Here is a 21,211-nt window from a genome sequence, read left to right as displayed (position 1 = left end):
GAACATTTACTGTTGCTTTAAAATTTTGGTATAATTCATTATGTAACTACATGAGGTTCTACATAGTTTGGAAGGCATAACCAGTTCTTATTTGCATGAATGAGGGTCTGAGCAAGATGGGAGGGGGACTCATCTCTTTTCTTCTCTCTTCCAGAATCATGATTTTCCCTCAGTTCTAAGTTAATGTTGAGGCATTGGAAGATGAATTCATACAAATGCTCACTACAAGGGCATATTTCAGTCTTCCAGAAGACTGGAATGTAGACTTCTAAAATGAAGAGCCATTTATTTCTAAGTTCCAGCATGTGCCTAGAGCTGTCTCAGAGTCCCATCTAGAAGAGTTCCCAATTTCTATGTATATCCAATATTGATTTCTGTTGTCCTTTCAGTTCTACAATCCATAACATGAGGTCACAAGTAAGGTAGACTGTATATATTTCTCTAAAACACTGAAAAGATGTACATTGATAATACTTAGCAAACCCTCACAAATATTTTTTTAGCACCTGGTACTGCCAGGTCTTATATTAGATACTGGTGGATAAGACCAGCCAGCTCCTCGCCTATTTTCTGTGAGTCTCATGTCCTCTTGAACTCTTTGCTCTTCTGTCAGAGATGTTTCTACTTAACTAGTTTCCTAATTCTTCATTTAAGGCAAAAATAATGACAATCTCTTACTCAGAAGATTGTGAATTCAGTTATGAACTTCATGTCATTAAGAGGAAGTGCCATAGAATCACAAACCAGAGTATTTTCTGACTCACCCCAAAATGTTCTAGGATGTTGATTTCAAATGTTTTCTTAATTTTCATTCTTGGTGCTAAGATCAGCTGGATATATTGCCCCAGCATTATTCACAAGGATGGTTATATCACCTACTTCTTTCTTTACCTTTGAAATGGAATGAGCACATACATTATGTGTGTTAGAGAAACTCAAAGTTTGGAGGTTGATATCCAACAGTTAGATCCTTTATTCTATGTGATGAGATATCTGAGTTCAGGCAGGATAGAGCTTTGGGCCAAATAGTGGCTGCAATAAGAACACTGCCAGAAAACGTGGACAAAATTATTTTTTTAACATCTAAATTTCAATACTTAGCATATCATGAATTTTTTTTTGAAGATTTATTTATTTATTTATACAAGCACTGGATATAGTCAGAAGCACGGGAGGGTGAAAGAATTCACCAGAGCCAGAGCAGGGAACAGAACAGATAGGCCGATGAAATACACTGCTTAGGGGAGCAGTGGGCATGGCAGGAGAGGTCTGCATGCCATGTGGGACCCTCGCCGGTGGCCAGGGATCGAACCGGTGCTGCAGAGGCTGTGGCAGCTTCTCAACCCAGCGCTCAACCGCTGCGCCACCAGGGGAGGCCCCATATCATGAATTTTTAAAGTGAAATTAATATTTGGGTTAACTTAATGATATATAAGGTCTGACTAAACATTTTAAAAGTGTTGATTGAATAGTCCTGGTTTTGCCACCTACCAGCTGTATTGCCTTGGTCTAACATGATCTCTCTGAGCCTCAATTTGCTCATCTGTCAAATGAGGTTAATAGGGTTTTTGTAGGGAATTTAAGAATGCAATCATTTATCAGAACACTTATTTCAATGTTTGTTATTTATCTTTATAAATGTTATAATTATTAATCTTACATTTCCTATAGAAGACTAGATTAACACAAATAGAAATAAAATTGCAAAAAGGAAATACTTAAAGATAAAAAAAAATTACCACAAAGTAATTGGACTAAAATGAAATTAGTGATGCTTTTCCTGGTGATAATTCTTTTCTCTGTCACTCTGTACCACTGCTTAAACTTGTGATGAAAATGAAATTGATTAATAATATAAAACAGTAGTAATAGGCAGAACTGAGTGGGTTTTATGCAACGAAAAAGCATATGCCCCACTTTGTTCACACAACTAACTCAGCAGAAGGTAAAAGTCTAATTTAAATCAAGCAATCATAGAGAAACATTTAATGTTCCACATCAGTGGGTACAAAATTATTTGAAGAAATTTGTATCGTGAAGTCTCACCTGGCTTACAGATTTGTAAATCTCCGTTGCTGCAGCCTACCACATATGCATGCTCCTTCGCCCCCAGTTTTCCACATTCGATGGCAGTTTCCTCAACACCATGCTGTCATGGAAAGCACATTCAGAAAATGTAGGTCAGCTAGGGGGTAAGGGTCGGGAGAAAAGCATTGGAGCAGACAATTGTTTTAAAGATTAAAATTCAAGTTCTAAACGCCTCCTTATTTGTAAGAAAATTTCATGAGAGACATTGCTTGCCTAATCCACCTAATTCATGGAGATTATACTTGGTTTTTCTGCCAGGCAATGCTTCAGTGTTTTTCACTATGCTTTGCTACATTTCAAAAGCTATTCTGGACCAAAGCAAATTTCCAGCTTTCAGGGGTGGAAAGCAGGCTATTATTTAGCCATTCTTTTCACTCCTTGAAGAATATGCTTGAAAGATGTTCTTCGTGGTCATGGAAGGAAATGTTTAAGTATGGACAGGGAAACTCAACAATTCATTTAACATACATTTTATAGTATCACGGAATATAAGAGGCAGTAAAACACTAAGTAGCACTTATAGTGGTAATTTTAAACTACATACCTCGGTCCATCCTACTTTTCTTAATCTCAATGATTTTGATTTAACTCACTAAGAGGGAAGGGAAAAGAGGTTTTTATTCGAGGAAGACTTTCATAGGGACACATTGCTAATACCCTTGGGGATATATTATATATATATATATATATATTTTTTTATTTTTATAGAGGCATGTCTTCCTTCCTTCCTTCCTTCCTTCCTTCCTTCCTTCCTTCCTTCCTTCCTTCCTTCCTTCCTTCCTTCCTTCCTTCCTTCCTTCCTTCCTTCCTTCCTTCCTTCCTTCCTTCCTTCCTTCCTTCCTTCCTTCCTTCCTTCCTTCCTTCCTTCCTTCCTTCCTTCCTTCCTTCCTTCCTTCCTTCCTTTCGTTTATACATGCACTGGGTACAGTCAGAAGCGCGGGAGGGTGAGAGAATTCACCAGAGCCAGAGCAGGGAGCAGAGCAGGCAGAAGGACCGAAGTACACTGCTGAGGGGAGCAGCGGGCGGCAGGAGAGGTCTGCGCGCCATGTGGGACCCTCCTCCGGTGGCCGGGAAGCAGCCGGGGATCGAACCGGCGCCGCAGAGGCCGCGGGCAGCTTCGCAACCCAGCGCTCAACCGCTGCGCCACTGGGGAGGCCCGGGATATATTATATTTTTAAAAAATACTCTGGAGTGAAAATGGGTAAGGGCGGGCCTCCCTGGTGGTGCAAGGGGTAAAGACGCAACCTATGAAGCGATCGGCAGCCACTGCAGTACGAGTTGATCCCTGGCCAGGGAGCTACCCACATGGTGCAGCAGACCTCTCCTGTCTCACCTGCTGCTCCCTTCACCAGTGTATTTCAGTCAATCTGCCTGTTCTGTTCCCCACTGTTGTCTCTGGTGGATCCTCTCACCCACCCACCCCCACACACCTCTGGCCTGTATCCCAGTTCTTTATTTATGCATAATAAATAAATCTTTAAAAATAAATAAATAAATCTCTGAAAAAATTAATAAATCTTTAAAAAATAAATAAATCTTAAAAAAAACCCAACAGGTAAGGGACCGTGAGTGGAATTTTATGTGTGTAGAAATATTGTACTTGACTCCAGAACATGGAGACAGAGAAACTCACTTTTTTTTTTTTTAAGATTGAAGTAACTTCACTTTATAACATTGGATAAATTTCAGGTGAATCACTATGTGTATAAACCACATTAAGCTCACAGCTAAAAATCAAAATCTGTCTTCTCACACCATTGTCCCCTTTTCTGGATTCACTCATCCACCTTCCCCTCTGACAATCACCACCTGGTCTTATAGTCCATTTTTGTTTTCTTTAGTTAATTTCTTTGTTTTCTCTATATCCTACACATGACTTTAATCATATGATATTTATTTTCTCTGTCTTGCTTATTTCACTAAACATAATTCCCTCTAGGTCCATCCATGTTGTTGCAAATGACAGTATTTCAACTTTTTTATAGTTGAATAGTATTTCTTTGTGTCTGTATACCACATCATCTTTATTCATTTGTCAATTGATGGACACTTTATATTATTTTCTATATTATTTCCAGCTTTTGGTTATAGTAAATAATGCTGCTATAAACATGGGGATACATATAGTTTTTGAATGCATGTTCTCATATTTTTTTTTGGTAAATATTCAGCAGTGAGGTAACTGGACTGTATGGGATTTCTATTTTTAATTGTTTGAGGAATCAAAATTGGCTGCACCAATTTACATTCCCACCAAGAGTGTATGAAGTTTCTCTCCTCTCCATGTCCTCTGTTAACATTTGTTGTTTCTTGTCTTTTGGATACTAGACATTCCCACAGGAGTAAGGTTTTATTCTCATTCTCTAATAATGAGAGATGATAAACATCTTTTTCAATGCGCCTATTGGCCATCTATATATCTTCTTTTGAGAAATATGTATTCAGATCCTTTGCCTTTTGGTTTTTTGTTGTTGAGTTTTATGAGCACTTTGCATATTTTGGATATTTGCTCCCTTTTGGATGTATGATAGGTACATCTCCCATTCAGTAACTTTTTAAAAAATATTTATTTTATTTATTTATGCATATAAAAACTGGGGTGTAGGCCAGAAGTGTGTGGGGGAGGGAGTGAAAGGATTCACCATACAGAGTGGGGAGCAGAACAGGTGGATCTACTGAAATACACAGCTGAGGGGAGCAGCGGGTGAGACAGGAGAGGTCTGCTGTGCCATGTGGTCACCTCGCCAGGGATCGAACTCATACTGCAGTGGCTGCTGAGAGCTTCATAGTGCAGAGACTTAACTCCTTGTACCACCAATGAGGCCCCATGTCTTTTTTTTTTTTTTTTTTAAAGATTTATTTATTTATTTTTTACAAGAACCAGGGGCACAGGTCAGATGTGCGGGAGGGTGAGAGGCATCATCAGAGACAGAGCGGGGAACAGAACAGACAGACTGATGAAATACACTGTTGAGGGGAGCAGTTGGCGAGACTGGAAAGGTCTGCCGCGCCCTGTGGGACTCTGGCCGGCCGGCCGGGATCCAAACGGTGCTGCAGAGGCTGCGGGACAGCTTCATAGCATGGCGCTCAACCGCCTGTGCCACCAGCGGAGGCCCTTTGTCTTTTTGTTTTGATACAAGTTTCCTTGCTGTGAAACAACTCATTTTAAGCCTAAATGCAAAGATTTCTTTCCTATAATAAAATTGATCTTATGTTTCCACATTTCTGAACAATTAGAATTCTTTGCATGTTTTGACATCTGTTGACTTTTATAAAGGTTACAAGTCTTCTAAAAATTACACTTTTTCCTTTCACAATTTGTAAAGTCTTCTCTGTGTTGAAGAGGCCAGACACCTGAAAACTCTTTTTACACATTGGGGTGTTAGTGGTGTGAATGAATGAGTGGTCAGTCAACTGGTTTCCCTTAGCGGGCGCTGTCTCCCTAAAGTCCTTTGATTTTCACTAGGGCTACACTCAGGACCCTGAAACCCCAAGAACAGACCCTAAGAGATTAGGATTCTTAATGTTAGAGCCATTGTTCCCTCAAAGCCATTTGTGAGGTTACAGAGTAAAAGAGGGAGAATGGGCGCCTCTTTCACCAATTCAGGCTTCAGCTGGTAGCTTGTTCATCATGAGATTACAAAGAACCACTATACATCCTCTTTTGTCTTTAGATTCAATTGAGAACATATGGTTAGAGCTTTCATCCCATCCTTTGATTGAAGAATTAAAAATTATTCAGTTTTATAACTTAGTGGAAGCACCACAAAATGTAGTGCCCTGTATTCTTGCAATCAAAATCCTTGCTTTGGCTTTAATTCCAATATGCTTCCTCAGGTAAAAGAAAAGTGTGTTACATGTTTAGCCTTAGATGGAATCATTTAATACCTTGAATGTTTAACCATAAAATTCAAAGAGTAAACAACATCCTATGAGGTTTGGCGACCCATCCTTCAGGCAGAATCTTAATTAAGTCATGTTTATTTCTTGTCACTGGAAAGTTTAAAATAAAATAAATAATGAATATTATATTTCTCCCCAAAAATACATATCTGGAAAAAGATGAAATGGTTAAACTTCATCAAGACTTTTTTCAAGAATTTTTATTATTTATATTTTTTGATAAATGCCTGAGAAAGGTAGAGAATATTTTTTCTCAATTTGTAAATTCTTGTTCTCTTCTAGAAATCTCATTGGAATCTCTTCAAGTACCAAATCGATACCTAATCACCTTCAAGTATATCAATTCATGTAGTAGATAAATGCATACATCTGTTATATAAAAATGTAACAGATGCATACATCTGTTATATAAAAATTTTTTCTTGCGTAGCAGTCTTCATTTTCTAAAAAGATTTTTTTAAAGATTTATTTATACATGCATACAAGAATTGGGGTGTAAGTCAGACGTGTGGGGGGTGAGAGGATTCACCAGAATGGGGAGCAGAACAGGTAGATCTACTGAAATACACTGCTGAAGGGAGCAGTGGGTGAGACAGGAGAGGTTTGCCACGCCGTGTGGGTTGCTCCCTGGTCAGGGATTGAATTAGTGCTGCTGTAGCTGGTGATAGCTTGATAGCGCTGTCTTTAACCCCTGCACCAACAGGAAGGCCCTCTAAAAAGAATTTAATTTTCCAAGTTCAAGAGACATTTTTGAACACTGTAATAAAAAGGTGCCAACTAGATATGACAGCAAGGAGTATGAGGGAATGATAATAAAATGGCAGTTAAAATCTTACTATGATTTGTGGAAAATACAATTCTCAAAAAAATTTCATTAATTTTTCCATCTTAAGGTCCCATAAATATTTTTATATAGAGGGCCTCCTCTGGTGGCGCAGTGGTTGAGCGCTGGGCTGCGAAGCTGCCCACAGCCTCTGCAGCGCTGGTTTGATCCCCGGCTGCAGGGGACGGTCCCACATGGCACGCAGACCTCTCCTGCCATGCCTGCTGCTCCCCTCGGCAGTGTACTTCGGTCCTTCTGCCTGTTCTGCTTCCCGCTCTGGCTCTGGTGAATTCTCTCACCCTCCCATGCTTCTGACTGTACCCAGTGCTTGTATAAATAAATAAATCTTGAAAAAAATATTTTTATGTATATATTCTCATGGTCTTACTGGAATTAATAAGTTTAGGGAAAATAAAAATTTTCTGTAACTTTAGTTTTATTTTGATAAGTTAATTTAGTTTTACAACTAACAATACAAGAAAAATATGAATGCCCAAGAGAAAGCCTGATTCACTGACTGTAGATTTTATGAATATAACTAATATTTATATAGATAAACATTGTTCTTAGCATTAAAAATTTTCACTCGTTTCGGGAGCCTCCCAGGTGGCACAAGGGGTTAAGGCTCAGTATAATGAAGGTATTGGCAGATACTGCAGCACCAGTTCGATCCCAGCCAAGGATCTGATCCACTTGGCACAGCAGAACTCTCCTGTCCCGACCAATGCTCCCCTCGGCAGTGTATTTCAGTAGATCTGCCTGTTCTGTTCCTCTGTCCCTGGTGATCCTCTTACTCCCACCCCACACCTCTGGCCTACACACCAGCTCTTGTATGCATAAATAAATTAAATAAATCTTTTAAAAAAAATATTCACTCATTTAATCCTCTTGCCCAAGAGTCAGCAAACTTTCTTTTCAAAGAGCCTGATAGTAAATATTTTAGGATGGTGTGTGAGGGGAAATTTCTGTTGCATATTCTTAGTTTTTTTGATCTTTGTGTTGCCAACTCTTTTTTTTTTTAAGATTTATTTATTTATTTATACAAGCACTGGTACAGTCAGAAACACGGGAGGGTGAGAGAATTCACCAGAGCCAGAGGGGAGAGCAGAACAGGCAGACTGACGAAGTGCACTGCTGAGGGGCCAGCGGGTGGCAGGAGAGGTCTGCGTGTCATGTGGGACCCTTGCCGGCAGGCGGGGATCAAACCAGCACTGCAGAAGCTGTGGGCAGCTTCGCAACCCAGTGCTCAACCGCTGCGCCACTGCGGAAGCCCCAAGTATTGACAACTCTTTAAAATGTAAAAATATTCCAGGCTGTGTCTCAGTGTTCTCATTTGTGAACTCAGTTCAAGAACACTATTTTGCAAGACTGTCTATTTGGTGTGTAATGATTGTTCAATAAATGATATCTCCTTTCCCTTCAAAAAAAGTTTATTCCAGGCTACCCATGGACCAGGTTTGGTCCCAATAGTTATAAATTGCTATCCCCTGTTCTTTTTTTTAAGATTTATTTATTTATACAAGAATTGGGGTACAGGCCACAGGCGTGGGAGGTTGAGAGGATTCACCAGAGATAGAGTGGGGAACTGAATAGACAGACAGGGCCTCCCAGGTGGCACAGCAGGTTGAGCACCACACTGTGTTACTGTCCACAGCCTCTGCAGTGCAGGTTTGATTCCCACCCGCAGGTGATTCCCACCCGCTTGTATAAATAAATAAATAAATAAATCTCTTTTTTTTTATAGCTTTTATTTATTTTATTTTATTTTATTTTTTTAAATAATAAATTTTATTTTTATATTCCCCCATACAATTGCAAATGCCCCATTCTGACCCCAATCCCTCCCTCCCGGCCCCCACCCCCCAAAAAGTGTCTCTGGTTCATAGATTTTTGTTGATTTTGATTTTCACTTTCTTATAGTGATTCATTTTCCTGGTCCCTTATTTAAGTTTTCTAGATTCCCGCTATGAGTGAGACCATCCGGTATTTTTCTTTTTCTTTTTGGCTTATTTCGCTGAGCATGATCCCTTCCAGCGCCATCCATGTTGCTGCAAATTGCATGTGTTTATCTTTTTTAAATGCTGAGTAATATTCCATGGTATATATGTGCCACATCTTCTTGATCCAGTCATCTATTTTTGGGCATTTGGGCTGTTTCCAAAGTTTAGCTATTGTAAACAGTGCTGCTATAAACATAGGGGTGCAGGTGTTCTTTGGAATTGATGTTTCTGTGTCCTTTGGGTAAATCCCTAGGAGTGGAATTGCTGGATCATATGGAAGCTCTATGTTTAGTAGGTCCAGAAATCTCCACACAGCTCTCCATAGTGGTTGGACCAGTTTGCACTCCCACCAGCAGTGCAGAAGAGTTCCTTTTTCTCCACACCCTCGCCAGCATTTGTTGTTGCTAGTTTTTTTAATATGTGCCATTCTCACTGGTGTAAGATGGTATCTCATGGTAGTTTTGATTTGCATTTCCCTGATTACAAGTGATGTTGAACATTTTTTCATATTAAAAAAAAAAATCCCACAGAACCAGTCTGCTTTTCCACTTTGCAAATTCATAGGCAGTCAGTCTGCCTATTCCATGGCCAGCTCCTGTAATCCCACATGGTGCGGCAGTCCTCTCCTGTTGCGCCTGCTGCTCTCCTCAGCAGTGTATTTTGGTCATCTGCCTGTTCTGCTCCCTGCTCTGCCTCTGGTGAATCCTCTCACCCTCCCAGGCCTCTGGCCTGTACCCCAGCTCTTGTATAAAAATAAATAAATCTTCAAAAAAAAAAAAAAAGAATAGACAGATAGACCAAAGTCACTGCTGAGGTGAGCAGCGGGCGATACAGGAGAGGTCTGCTGCGTCATGTGGGTATCTCCCTGGCCGGCCTGGATTTGAACCCACAATGCAGAGGGTGCAGACAGCTCCACAATGCTGCACTCAACCTGCTGTGCCGCCAGGGAGGCCCTGCTAACCTCTGTTCTTAACCAGCCCATGAGGTAGTATTCCCATTCCCAACTCAGACAAGGAAATAGACTTTAAACAGTTTGGAAATATCCTGGCTTCTGAGTCTGTGTATCAACCTGCAAATCTCGACAAAAAGACTTCTGCTTAGGTGTCAGTTTTGTTCACCAAACCATTCTCATGCACATGATAAGGCTCCAGGGAATTTAGTCATCAATCTTTAAAAAAGAAAAATATGAAAGTTAGCAGATGCTAAGACTCATCCCTCCCCTATCAGGTAATTTTTAAAACATGTGCCTTACTTTGTGACTTTAAAAGAAAAATAAACAGGGGCCTCCCTGGTGGCGCAAGGGGTAAGCACTGCACTACGAAGCAATCCACAGCCTCTGCAGCATGAGTTCGATCCCTGGCTGGCCAGAGAGAGACCCACATGGTGAAGCGACCTCTCCTGTCTCATCTGCTGCTCTCCTCAGCAGCATATTTCAGTCAGTTTGCCTGTTCTGTTCCCCACTCTGTCTCTGGTGAATCCTCTCACCCCCCCCCCACATCTCTGGCCTATACCCCAGCTCTTGTATGCACAAATAAATTAATCTTTAAAAAAAAAAAAGAAAAGAAAGTAAATTCATCACCATATTAATATCCCACAGAACCAGGTACTCCCTGGTGAGCGCTGGGCTGCGAAGCTGCCCACAGCCTCTGCAGCGCTGGTTTGATCCCCGGCTGCAGGGGACGGTCCCACATGGCACGCAGACCTCTCCTGCCATGCCTGCTGCTCCCCTTGGCAGTGTACTTCGGTCCTTCTGCCTGTTCTGCTTCCCGCTCTGGCTCTGGTGAATTCTCTCACCCTCCCATGCTTCTGACTGTACCCAGTGCTTGTATAAATAAATAAATCTTGAAAAAAATATTTTTATGTATATATTCTCATGGTCTTACTGGAATTAATAAGTTTAGGGAAAATAAAAATTTTCTGTAACTTTAGTTTTATTTTGATAAGTTAATTTAGTTTTACAACTAACAATACAAGAAAAATATGAATGCCCAAGAGAAAGCCTGATTCACTGACTGTAGATTTTATGAATATAACTAATATTTATATAGATAAACATTGTTCTTAGCATTAAAAATTTTCACTCGTTTCGGGAGCCTCCCAGGTGGCACAAGGGGTTAAGGCTCAGTATAATGAAGGTATTGGCAGATACTGCAGCACCAGTTCGATCCCAGCCAAGGATCTGATCCACTTGGCACAGCAGAACTCTCCTGTCCCGACCAATGCTCCCCTCGGCAGTGTATTTCAGTAGATCTGCCTGTTCTGTTCCTCTGTCCCTGGTGATCCTCTTACTCCCACCCCACACCTCTGGCCTACACACCAGGTCTTGTATGCATAAATAAATTAAATAAATCTTTTAAAAAAAAATATTCACTCATTTAATCCTCTTGCCCAAGAGTCAGCAAACTTTCTTTTCAAAGAGCCTGATAGTAAATATTTTAGGATGGTGTGTGAGGGGAAATTTCTGTTGCATATTCTTAGTTTTTTTGATCTTTGTGTTGCCAACTCTTTTTTTTTTAAGATTTATTTATTTATTTATACAAGCACTGGTACAGTCAGAAACACGGGAGGGTGAGAGAATTCACCAGAGCCAGAGGGGAGAGCAGAACAGGCAGACTGACGAAGTGCACTGCTGAGGGGCCAGCGGGTGGCAGGAGAGGTCTGCGTGTCATGTGGGACCCTTGCCGGCAGGCGGGGATCAAACCAGCACTGCAGAAGCTGTGGGCAGCTTCGCAACCCAGTGCTCAACCGCTGCGCCACTGCGGAAGCCCCAAGTATTGACAACTCTTTAAAATGTAAAAATATTCCAGGCTGTGTCTCAGTGTTCTCATTTGTGAACTCAGTTCAAGAACACTATTTTGCAAGACTGTCTATTTGGTGTGTAATGATTGTTCAATAAATGATATCTCCTTTCCCTTCAAAAAAAGTTTATTCCAGGCTACCCATGGACCAGGTTTGGTCCCAATAGTTATAAATTGCTATCCCCTGTTCTTTTTTTTTAAGATTTATTTATTTATACAAGAATTGGGGTACAGGCCACAGGCGTGGGAGGTTGAGAGGATTCACCAGAGATAGAGTGGGGAACTGAATAGACAGACAGGGCCTCCCAGGTGGCACAGCAGGTTGAGCACCACACTGTGTTACTGTCCACAGCCTCTGCAGTGCAGGTTTGATTCCCACCCGCAGGTGATTCCCACCCGCTTGTATAAATAAATAAATAAATAAATAAATCTCTTTTTTTTTATAGCTTTTATTTATTTTATTTTATTTTATTTTTTTAAATAATAAATTTTATTTTTATATTCCCCCATACAATTGCAAATGCCCCATTCTGACCCCAATCCCTCCCTCCCGGCCCGCACCCCCCAAAAAGTGTCTCTGGTTCATAGATTTTTGTTGATTTTGATTTTCACTTTCTTATAGTGATTCATTTTCCTGGTCCCTTATTTAAGTTTTCTAGATTCCCGCTATGAGTGAGACCATCCGGTATTTTTCTTTTTCTTTTTGGCTTATTTCGCTGAGCATGATCCCTTCCAGCGCCATCCATGTTGCTGCAAATTGCATGTGTTTATCTTTTTTAAATGCTGAGTAATATTCCATGGTATATATGTGCCACATCTTCTTGATCCAGTCATCTATTTTTGGGCATTTGGGCTGTTTCCAAAGTTTAGCTATTGTAAACAGTGCTACTATAAACATAGGGGTGCAGGTGCTCTTTGGAATTGATGTTTCTGTGTCCTTTGGGTAAATCCCTAGGAGTGGAATTGCTGGATCATATGGAAGCTCTATGTTTAGTAGGTCCAGAAATCTCCACACAGCTCTCCATAGTGTTTGGACCAGTTTGCACTCCCACCAGCAGTGCAGAAGAGTTCCTTTTTCTCCACACCCTCGCCAGCATTTGTTGTTGCTAGTTTTTTTAATATGTGCCATTCTCACTGGTGTAAGATGGTATCTCATGGTAGTTTTGATTTGCATTTCCCTGATTACAAGTGATGTTGAACATTTTTTCATATTAAAAAAAAAAATCCCACAGAACCAGTCTGCTTTTCCACTTTGCAAATTCATAGGCAGTCAGTCTGCCTATTCCATGGCCAGCTCCTGTAATCCCACATGGTGCGGCAGTCCTCTCCTGTTGCGCCTGCTGCTCTCCTCAGCAGTGTATTTTGGTCATCTGCCTGTTCTGCTCCCTGCTCTGCCTCTGGTGAATCCTCTCACCCTCCCAGGCCTCTGGCCTGTACCCCAGCTCTTGTATAAAAATAAATAAATCTTCAAAAAAAAAAAAAAAGAATAGACAGATAGACCAAAGTCACTGCTGAGGTGAGCAGCGGGCGATACAGGAGAGGTCTGCTGCGTCATGTGGGTATCTCCCTGGCCGGCCTGGATTTGAACCCACAATGCAGAGGGTGCAGACAGCTCCACAATGCTGCACTCAACCTGCTGTGCCGCCAGGGAGGCCCTGCTAACCTCTGTTCTTAACCAGCCCATGAGGTAGTATTCCCATTCCCAACTCAGACAAGGAAATAGACTTTAAACAGTTTGGAAATATCCTGGCTTCTGAGTCTGTGTATCAACCTGCAAATCTCGACAAAAAGACTTCTGCTTAGGTGTCAGTTTTGTTCACCAAACCATTCTCATGCACATGATAAGGCTCCAGGGAATTTAGTCATCAATCTTTAAAAAAGAAAAATATGAAAGTTAGCAGATGCTAAGACTCATCCCTCCCCTATCAGGTAATTTTTAAAACATGTGCCTTACTTTGTGACTTTAAAAGAAAAATAAACAGGGGCCTCCCTGGTGGCGCAAGGGGTAAGCACTGCACTACGAAGCAATCCACAGCCTCTGCAGCATGAGTTCGATCCCTGGCTGGCCAGAGAGAGACCCACATGGTGAAGCGACCTCTCCTGTCTCATCTGCTGCTCTCCTCAGCAGCATATTTCAGTCAGTTTGCCTGTTCTGTTCCCCACTCTGTCTCTGGTGAATCCTCTCACCCCCCCCCCCCACATCTCTGGCCTATACCCCAGCTCTTGTATGCACAAATAAATTAATCTTTAAAAAAAAAAAAAGAAAAGAAAGTAAATTCATCACCATATTAATATCCCACAGAACCAGGTACTCCCTGGTGAGCGCTGGGCTGCGAAGCTGCCCACAGCCTCTGCAGCGCTGGTTTGATCCCCGGCTGCAGGGGACGATCCCACATGGCACGCAGACCTCTCCTGCCATGCCTGCTGCTCCCCTTGGCAGTGTACTTCGGTCCTTCTGCCTGTTCTGCTTCCCGCTCTGGCTCTGGTGAATTCTCTCACCCTCCCATGCTTCTGACTGTACCCAGTGCTTGTATAAATAAATAAATCTTTAAAAAAATATTTTTATGTATATATTCTCATGGTCTTACTGGAATTAATAAGTTTAGGGAAAATAAAAATTTTCTGTAACTTTAGTTTTATTTTGATAAGTTAATTTAGTTTTACAACTAACAATACAAGAAAAATATGAATGCCCAAGAGAAAGCCTGATTCACTGACTGTAGATTTTATGAATATAACTAATATTTATATAGATAAACATTGTTCTTAGCATTAAAAATTTTCACTCGTTTCGGGAGCCTCCCAGGTGGCACAAGGGGGTTAAGGCTCAGTATAATGAAGGTATTGGCAGATACTGCAGCACCAGTTCGATCCCAGCCAAGGATCTGATCCACTTGGCACAGCAGAACTCTCCTGTCCCGACCAATGCTCCCCTCGGCAGTGTATTTCAGTAGATCTGCCTGTTCTGTTCCTCTGTCCCTGGTGATCCTCTTACTCCCACCCCACACCTCTGGCCTACACACCAGCTCTTGTATGCATAAATAAATTAAATAAATCTTTAAAAAAAAAAATTCACTCATTTAATCCTCTTGCCCAAGAGTCAGCAAAGTTTCTTTTCAAAGAGCCTGATAGTAAATATTTTAGGATGGTGTGTGAGGGGAAATTTCTGTTGCATATTCTTAGTTTTTTTGATCTTTGTGTTGCCAACTCTTTTTTTTTTTAAGATTTATTTATTTATTTATACAAGCACTGGTACAGTCAGAAACACGGGAGGGTGAGAGAATTCACCAGAGCCAGAGGGGAGAGCAGAACAGGCAGACTGACGAAGTGCACTGCTGAGGGGCCAGCGGGTGGCAGGAGAGGTCTGCGTGTCATGTGGGACCCTTGCCGGCAGGCGGGGATCAAACCAGCACTGCAGAAGCTGTGGGCAGCTTCGCAACCCAGTGCTCAACCGCTGCGCCACTGCGGAAGCCCCAAGTATTGACAACTCTTTAAAATGTAAAAGTATTCCAGGCTGTGTCTCAGTGTTCTCATTTGTGAACTCAGTTCAAGAACACTATTTTGCAAGACTGTCTATTTGGTGTGTAATGATTGTTCAATAAATGATATCTCCTTTCCCTTCAAAAAAAGATTATTCCAGGCTACCCATGGACCAGGTTTGGTCCCAATAGTTATAAATTGCTATCCCCTGTTCTTTTTTTTAAGATTTATTTATTTATACAAGAATTGGGGTACAGGCCACAGGCGTGGGAGGTTGAGAGGATTCACCAGAGATAGAGTGGGGAACTGAATAGACAGACAGGGCCTCCCAGGTGGCACAGCAGGTTGAGCACCACACTGTGTTACTGTCCACAGCCTCTGCAGTGCAGGTTTGATTCCCACCCGCAGGTGATTCCCACCCGCTTGTATAAATAAATAAATAAATAAATCTCTCTTTTTTTTATAGCTTTTATTTATTTTATTTTATTTTATTTTTTTAAATAATAAATTTTATTTTTATATTCCCCCATACAATTGCAAATGCCCCATTCTGACCCCAATCCCTCCCTCCCGGCCCCCACCCCCCAAAAAGTGTCTCTGGTTCATAGATTTTTGTTGATTTTGATTTTCACTTTCTTATAGTGATTCATTTTCCTGGTCCCTTATTTAAGTTTTCTAGATTCCCGCTATGAGTGAGACCATCCGGTATTTTTCTTTTTCTTTTTGGCTTATTTCGCTGAGCATGATCCCTTCCAGCGCCATCCATGTTGCTGCAAATTGCATGTGTTTATCTTTTTTAAATGCTGAGTAATATTCCATGGTATATATGTGCCACATCTTCTTGATCCAGTCATCTATTTTTGGGCATTTGGGCTGTTTCCAAAGTTTAGCTATTGTAAACAGTGCTGCTATAAACATAGGGGTGCAGGTGTTCTTTGGAATTGATGTTTCTGTGTCCTTTGGGTAAATCCCTAGGAGTGGAATTGCTGGATCATATGGAAGCTCTATGTTTAGTAGGTCCAGAAATCTCCACACAGCTCTCCATAGTGGTTGGACCAGTTTGCACTCCCACCAGCAGTGCAGAAGAGTTCCTTTTTCTCCACACCCTCGCCAGCATTTGTTGTTGCTAGTTTTTTTAATATGTGCCATTCTCACTGGTGTAAGATGGTATCTCATGGTAGTTTTGATTTGCATTTCCCTGATTACAAGTGATGTTGAACATTTTTTCATATTAAAAAAAAAAAAATCCCACAGAACCAGTCTGCTTTTCCACTTTGCAAATTCATAGGCAGTCAGTCTGCCTATTCCATGGCCAGCTCCTGTAATCCCACATGGTGCGGCAGTCCTCTCCTGTTGCGCCTGCTGCTCTCCTCAGCAGTGTATTTTGGTCATCTGCCTGTTCTGCTCCCTGCTCTGCCTCTGGTGAATCCTCTCACCCTCCCAGGCCTCTGGCCTGTACCCCAGCTCTTGTATAAAAATAAATAAATCTTCAAAAAAAAAAAAAAAGAATAGACAGATAGACCAAAGTCACTGCTGAGGTGAGCAGCGGGCGATACAGGAGAGGTCTGCTGCGTCATGTGGGTATCTCCCTGGCCGGCCTGGATTTGAACCCACAATGCAGAGGGTGCAGACAGCTCCACAATGCTGCACTCAACCTGCTGTGCCGCCAGGGAGGCCCTGCTAACCTCTGTTCTTAACCAGCCCATGAGGTAGTATTCCCATTCCCAACTCAGACAAGGAAATAGACTTTAAACAGTTTGGAAATATCCTGGCTTCTGAGTCTGTGTATCAACCTGCAAATCTCGACAAAAAGACTTCTGCTTAGGTGTCAGTTTTGTTCACCAAACCATTCTCATGCACATGATAAGGCTCCAGGGAATTTAGTCATCAATCTTTAAAAAAGAAAAATATGAAAGTTAGCAGATGCTAAGACTCATCCCTCCCCTATCAGGTAATTTTTAAAACATGTGCCTTACTTTGTGACTTTAAAAGAAAAATAAACAGGGGCCTCCCTGGTGGCGCAAGGGGTAAGCACTGCACTACGAAGCAATCCACAGCCTCTGCAGCATGAGTTCGATCCCTGGCTGGCCAGAGAGAGACCCACATGGTGAAGCGACCTCTCCTGTCTCATCTGCTGCTCTCCTCAGCAGCATATTTCAGTCAGTTTGCCTGTTCTGTTCCCCACTCTGTCTCTGGTGAATCCTCTCACCCCCCCCCCCACATCTCTGGCCTATACCCCAGCTCTTGTATGCACAAATAAATTAATCTTTAAAAAAAAAAAAAGAAAAGAAAGTAAATTCATCACCATATTAATATCCCACAGAACCAGGTACTCCCTGGTGAGCGCTGGGCTGCGAAGCAGCCTACAGCCTCTGCAGCGCTGGTTTGAACCCCGGCTGCAGGGGACGATCCCACATGGCACGCAGACCTCTCCTGCCATGCCTGCTGCTCCCCTCGGCAGTGTACTTCGGTCCTTCTGCCTGTTCTGCTTCCCGCTCTGGCTCTGGTGAATTCTCTCACCCTCCCATGCTTCTGACTGTACCCAGTGCTTGTATAAATAAATAAATCTTTAAAAAAATATTTTTATGTATATATTCTCATGGTCTTACTGGAATTAATAAGTTTAGGGAAAATAAAAATTTTCTGTAACTTTAGTTTTATTTTGATAAGTTAATTTAGTTTTACAACTAACAATACAAGAAAAATATGAATGCCCAAGAGAAAGCCTGATTCACTGACTGTAGATTTTATGAATATAACTAATATTTATATAGATAAACATTGTTCTTAGCATTAAAAATTTTCACTCGTTTCGGGAGCCTCCCAGGTGGCACAAGGGGTTAAGGCTCAGTATAATGAAGGTATTGGCAGATACTGCAGCACCAGTTCGATCCCAGCCAAGCATCTGATCCACTTGGCACAGCAGAACTCTCCTGCCCCGACCAATGCTCCCCTCGGCAGTGTATTTCAGTAGATCTGCCTGTTCTGTTCCTCTGTCCCTGGTGATCCTCTTACTCCCACCCCACACCTCTGGCCTACACACCAGCTCTTGTATGCATAAATAAATTAAACAAATCTTTTAAAAAAAATATTCACTCATTTAATCCTCTTGCCCAAGAGTCAGCAAACTTTCTTTTCAAAGAGCCTGATAGTAAATATTTTAGGATGGTGTGTGAGGGGAAATTTCTGTTGCATATTCTTAGTTTTTTTGATCTTTGTGTTGCCAACTCTTTTTTTTTTTAAGATTTATTTATTTATTTATACAAGCACTGGTACAGTCAGAAACACGGGAGGGTGAGAGAATTCACCAGAGCCAGAGGGGAGAGCAGAACAGGCAGACTGACGAAGTGCACTGCTGAGGGGCCAGCGGGTGGCAGGAGAGGTCTGCGTGTCATGTGGGACCCTTGCCGGCAGGCGGGGATCAAACCAGCACTGCAGAAGCTGTGGGCAGCTTCGCAACCCAGTGCTCAACCGCTGCGCCACTGCGGAAGCCCCAAGTATTGACAACTCTTTAAATTGCTATCCCCTGTTCTTTTTTTTAAGATTTATTTATTTATACAAGAATTGGGGTACAGGCCACAGGCGTGGGAGGTTGAGAGGATTCACCAGAGATAGAGTGGGGAACTGAATAGACAGACAGGGCCTCCCAGGTGGCACAGCAGGTTGAGCACCACCACTGTGTTACTGTCCACAGCCTCTGCAGTGCAGGTTTGATTCCCACCCGCAGGTGATTCCCACCCGCTTGTATAAATAAATAAATAAATAAATAAATAAATAAATCTCTTTTTTTTTTATAGCTTTTATTTATTTTATTTTATTTTATTTTTTTAAATAATAAATTTTATTTTTATATTCCCCCATACAATTGCAAATGCCCCATTCTGACCCCAATCCCTCCCTCCCGGCCCCCACCCCCCAAAAAGTGTCTCTGGTTCATAGATTTTTGTTGATTTTGATTTTCACTTTCTTATAGTGATTCATTTTCCTGGTCCCTTATTTAAGTTTTCTAGATTCCCGCTATGAGTGAGACCATCCGGTATTTTTCTTTTTCTTTTTGGCTTATTTCGCTGAGCATGATCCCTTCCAGCGCCATCCATGTTGCTGCAAATTGCATGTGTTTATCTTTTTTAAATGCTGAGTAATATTCCATGGTATATATGTGCCACATCTTCTTGATCCAGTCATCTATTTTTGGGCATTTGGGCTGTTTCCAAAGTTTAGCTATTGTAAACAGTGCTGCTATAAACATAGGGGTGCAGGTGTTCTTTGGAATTGATGTTTCTGTGTCCTTTGGGTAAATCCCTAGGAGTGGAATTGCTGGATCATATGGAAGCTCTATGTTTAGTAGGTCCAGAAATCTCCACACAGCTCTCCATAGTGGTTGGACCAGTTTGCACTCCCACCAGCAGTGCAGAAGAGTTCCTTTTTCTCCACACCCTCGCCAGCATTTGTTGTTGCTAGTTTTTTTAATATGTGCCATTCTCACTGGTGTAAGATGGTATCTCATGGTAGTTTTGATTTGCATTTCCCTGATTACAAGTGATGTTGAACATTTTTTCATATTAAAAAAAAAAAATCCCACAGAACCAGTCTGCTTTTCCACTTTGCAAATTCATAGGCAGTCAGTCTGCCTATTCCATGGCCAGCTCCTGTAATCCCACATGGTGCGGCAGTCCTCTCCTGTTGCGCCTGCTGCTCTCCTCAGCAGTGTATTTTGGTCATCTGCCTGTTCTGCTCCCTGCTCTGCCTCTGGTGAATCCTCTCACCCTCCCAGGCCTCTGGCCTGTACCCCAGCTCTTGTATAAAAATAAATAAATCTTCAAAAAAAAAAAAAAAGAATAGACAGATAGACCAAAGTCACTGCTGAGGTGAGCAGCGGGCGATACAGGAGAGGTCTGCTGCGTCATGTGGGTATCTCCCTGGCCGGCCTGGATTTGAACCCACAATGCAGAGGGTGCAGACAGCTCCACAATGCTGCACTCAACCTGCTGTGCCGCCAGGGAGGCCCTGCTAACCTCTGTTCTTAACCAGCCCATGAGGTAGTATTCCCATTCCCAACTCAGACAAGGAAATAGACTTTAAACAGTTTGGAAATATCCTGGCTTCTGAGTCTGTGTATCAACCTGCAAATCTCGACAAAAAGACTTCTGCTTAGGTGTCAGTTTTGTTCACCAAACCATTCTCATGCACATGATAAGGCTCCAGGGAATTTAGTCATCAATCTTTAAAAAAGAAAAATATGAAAGTTAGCAGATGCTAAGACTCATCCCTCCCCTATCAGGTAATTTTTAAAACATGTGCCTTACTTTGTGACTTTAAAAGAAAAATAAACAGGGGCCTCCCTGGTGGCGCAAGGGGTAAGCACTGCACTACGAAGCAATCCACAGCCTCTGCAGCATGAGTTCGATCCCTGGCTGGCCAGAGAGAGACCCACATGGTGAAGCGACCTCTCCTGTCTGATCTGCTGCTCTCCTCAGCAGCATATTTCAGTCAGTTTGCCTGTTCTGTTCCCCACTCTGTCTCTGGTGAATCCTCTCACCCCCCCCCCCCACATCTCTGGCCTATACCCCAGCTCTTGTATGCACAAATAAATTAATCTTTAAAAAAAAAAAAAGAAAAGAAAGTAAATTCATCACCATATTAATATCCCACAGAACCAGGTACTCCCTGGTGAGCGCTGGGCTGCGAAGCAGCCTACAGCCTCTGCAGCGCTGGTTTGAACCCCGGCTGCAGGGGACGATCCCACATGGCACGCAGACCTCTCCTGCCATGCCTGCTGCTCCCCTCGGCAGTGTACTTCGGTCCTTCTGCCTGTTCTGCTTCCCGCTCTGGCTCTGGTGAATTCTCTCACCCTCCCATGCTTCTGACTGTACCCAGTGCTTGTATAAATAAATAAATCTTTAAAAAAATATTTTTATGTATATATTCTCATGGTCTTACTGGAATTAATAAGTTTAGGGAAAATAAAAATTTTCTGTAACTTTAGTTTTATTTTGATAAGTTAATTTAGTTTTACAACTAACAATACAAGAAAAATATGAATGCCCAAGAGAAAGCCTGATTCACTGACTGTAGATTTTATGAATATAACTAATATTTATATAGATAAACATTGTTCT

General features: G+C 41.8%; 1 pseudogene across 1 annotated transcript in view; it reads right to left on the bottom strand.

Moving 5' to 3' along the window:
* The window catches only part of LOC311171211 (17-beta-hydroxysteroid dehydrogenase 13-like), a 47,069-nt pseudogene that overhangs the window by 12,591 nt on the left and 13,267 nt on the right, over positions 1–21,211 (bottom strand). The window contains exons 3-5 of the transcript in view: positions 9,327–9,409; positions 2,047–2,149; positions 765–891 (exon numbers count right to left, since the gene is read on the bottom strand). The product of the transcript in view is annotated as a 17-beta-hydroxysteroid dehydrogenase 13-like (transcript). The remainder of the gene's footprint in view (positions 1–764; positions 892–2,046; positions 2,150–9,326; positions 9,410–21,211) is intronic.

Source organism: Talpa europaea, assembly GCF_964194135.1.
Source record: "Talpa europaea genome assembly, chromosome: 5".
NCBI classification, from domain to species: Eukaryota; Metazoa; Chordata; class Mammalia; order Eulipotyphla; family Talpidae; genus Talpa; species Talpa europaea.
Note: the sequence above shows the minus strand (reverse complement) of the source record. Positions and strands in the feature narration are given on the sequence as shown.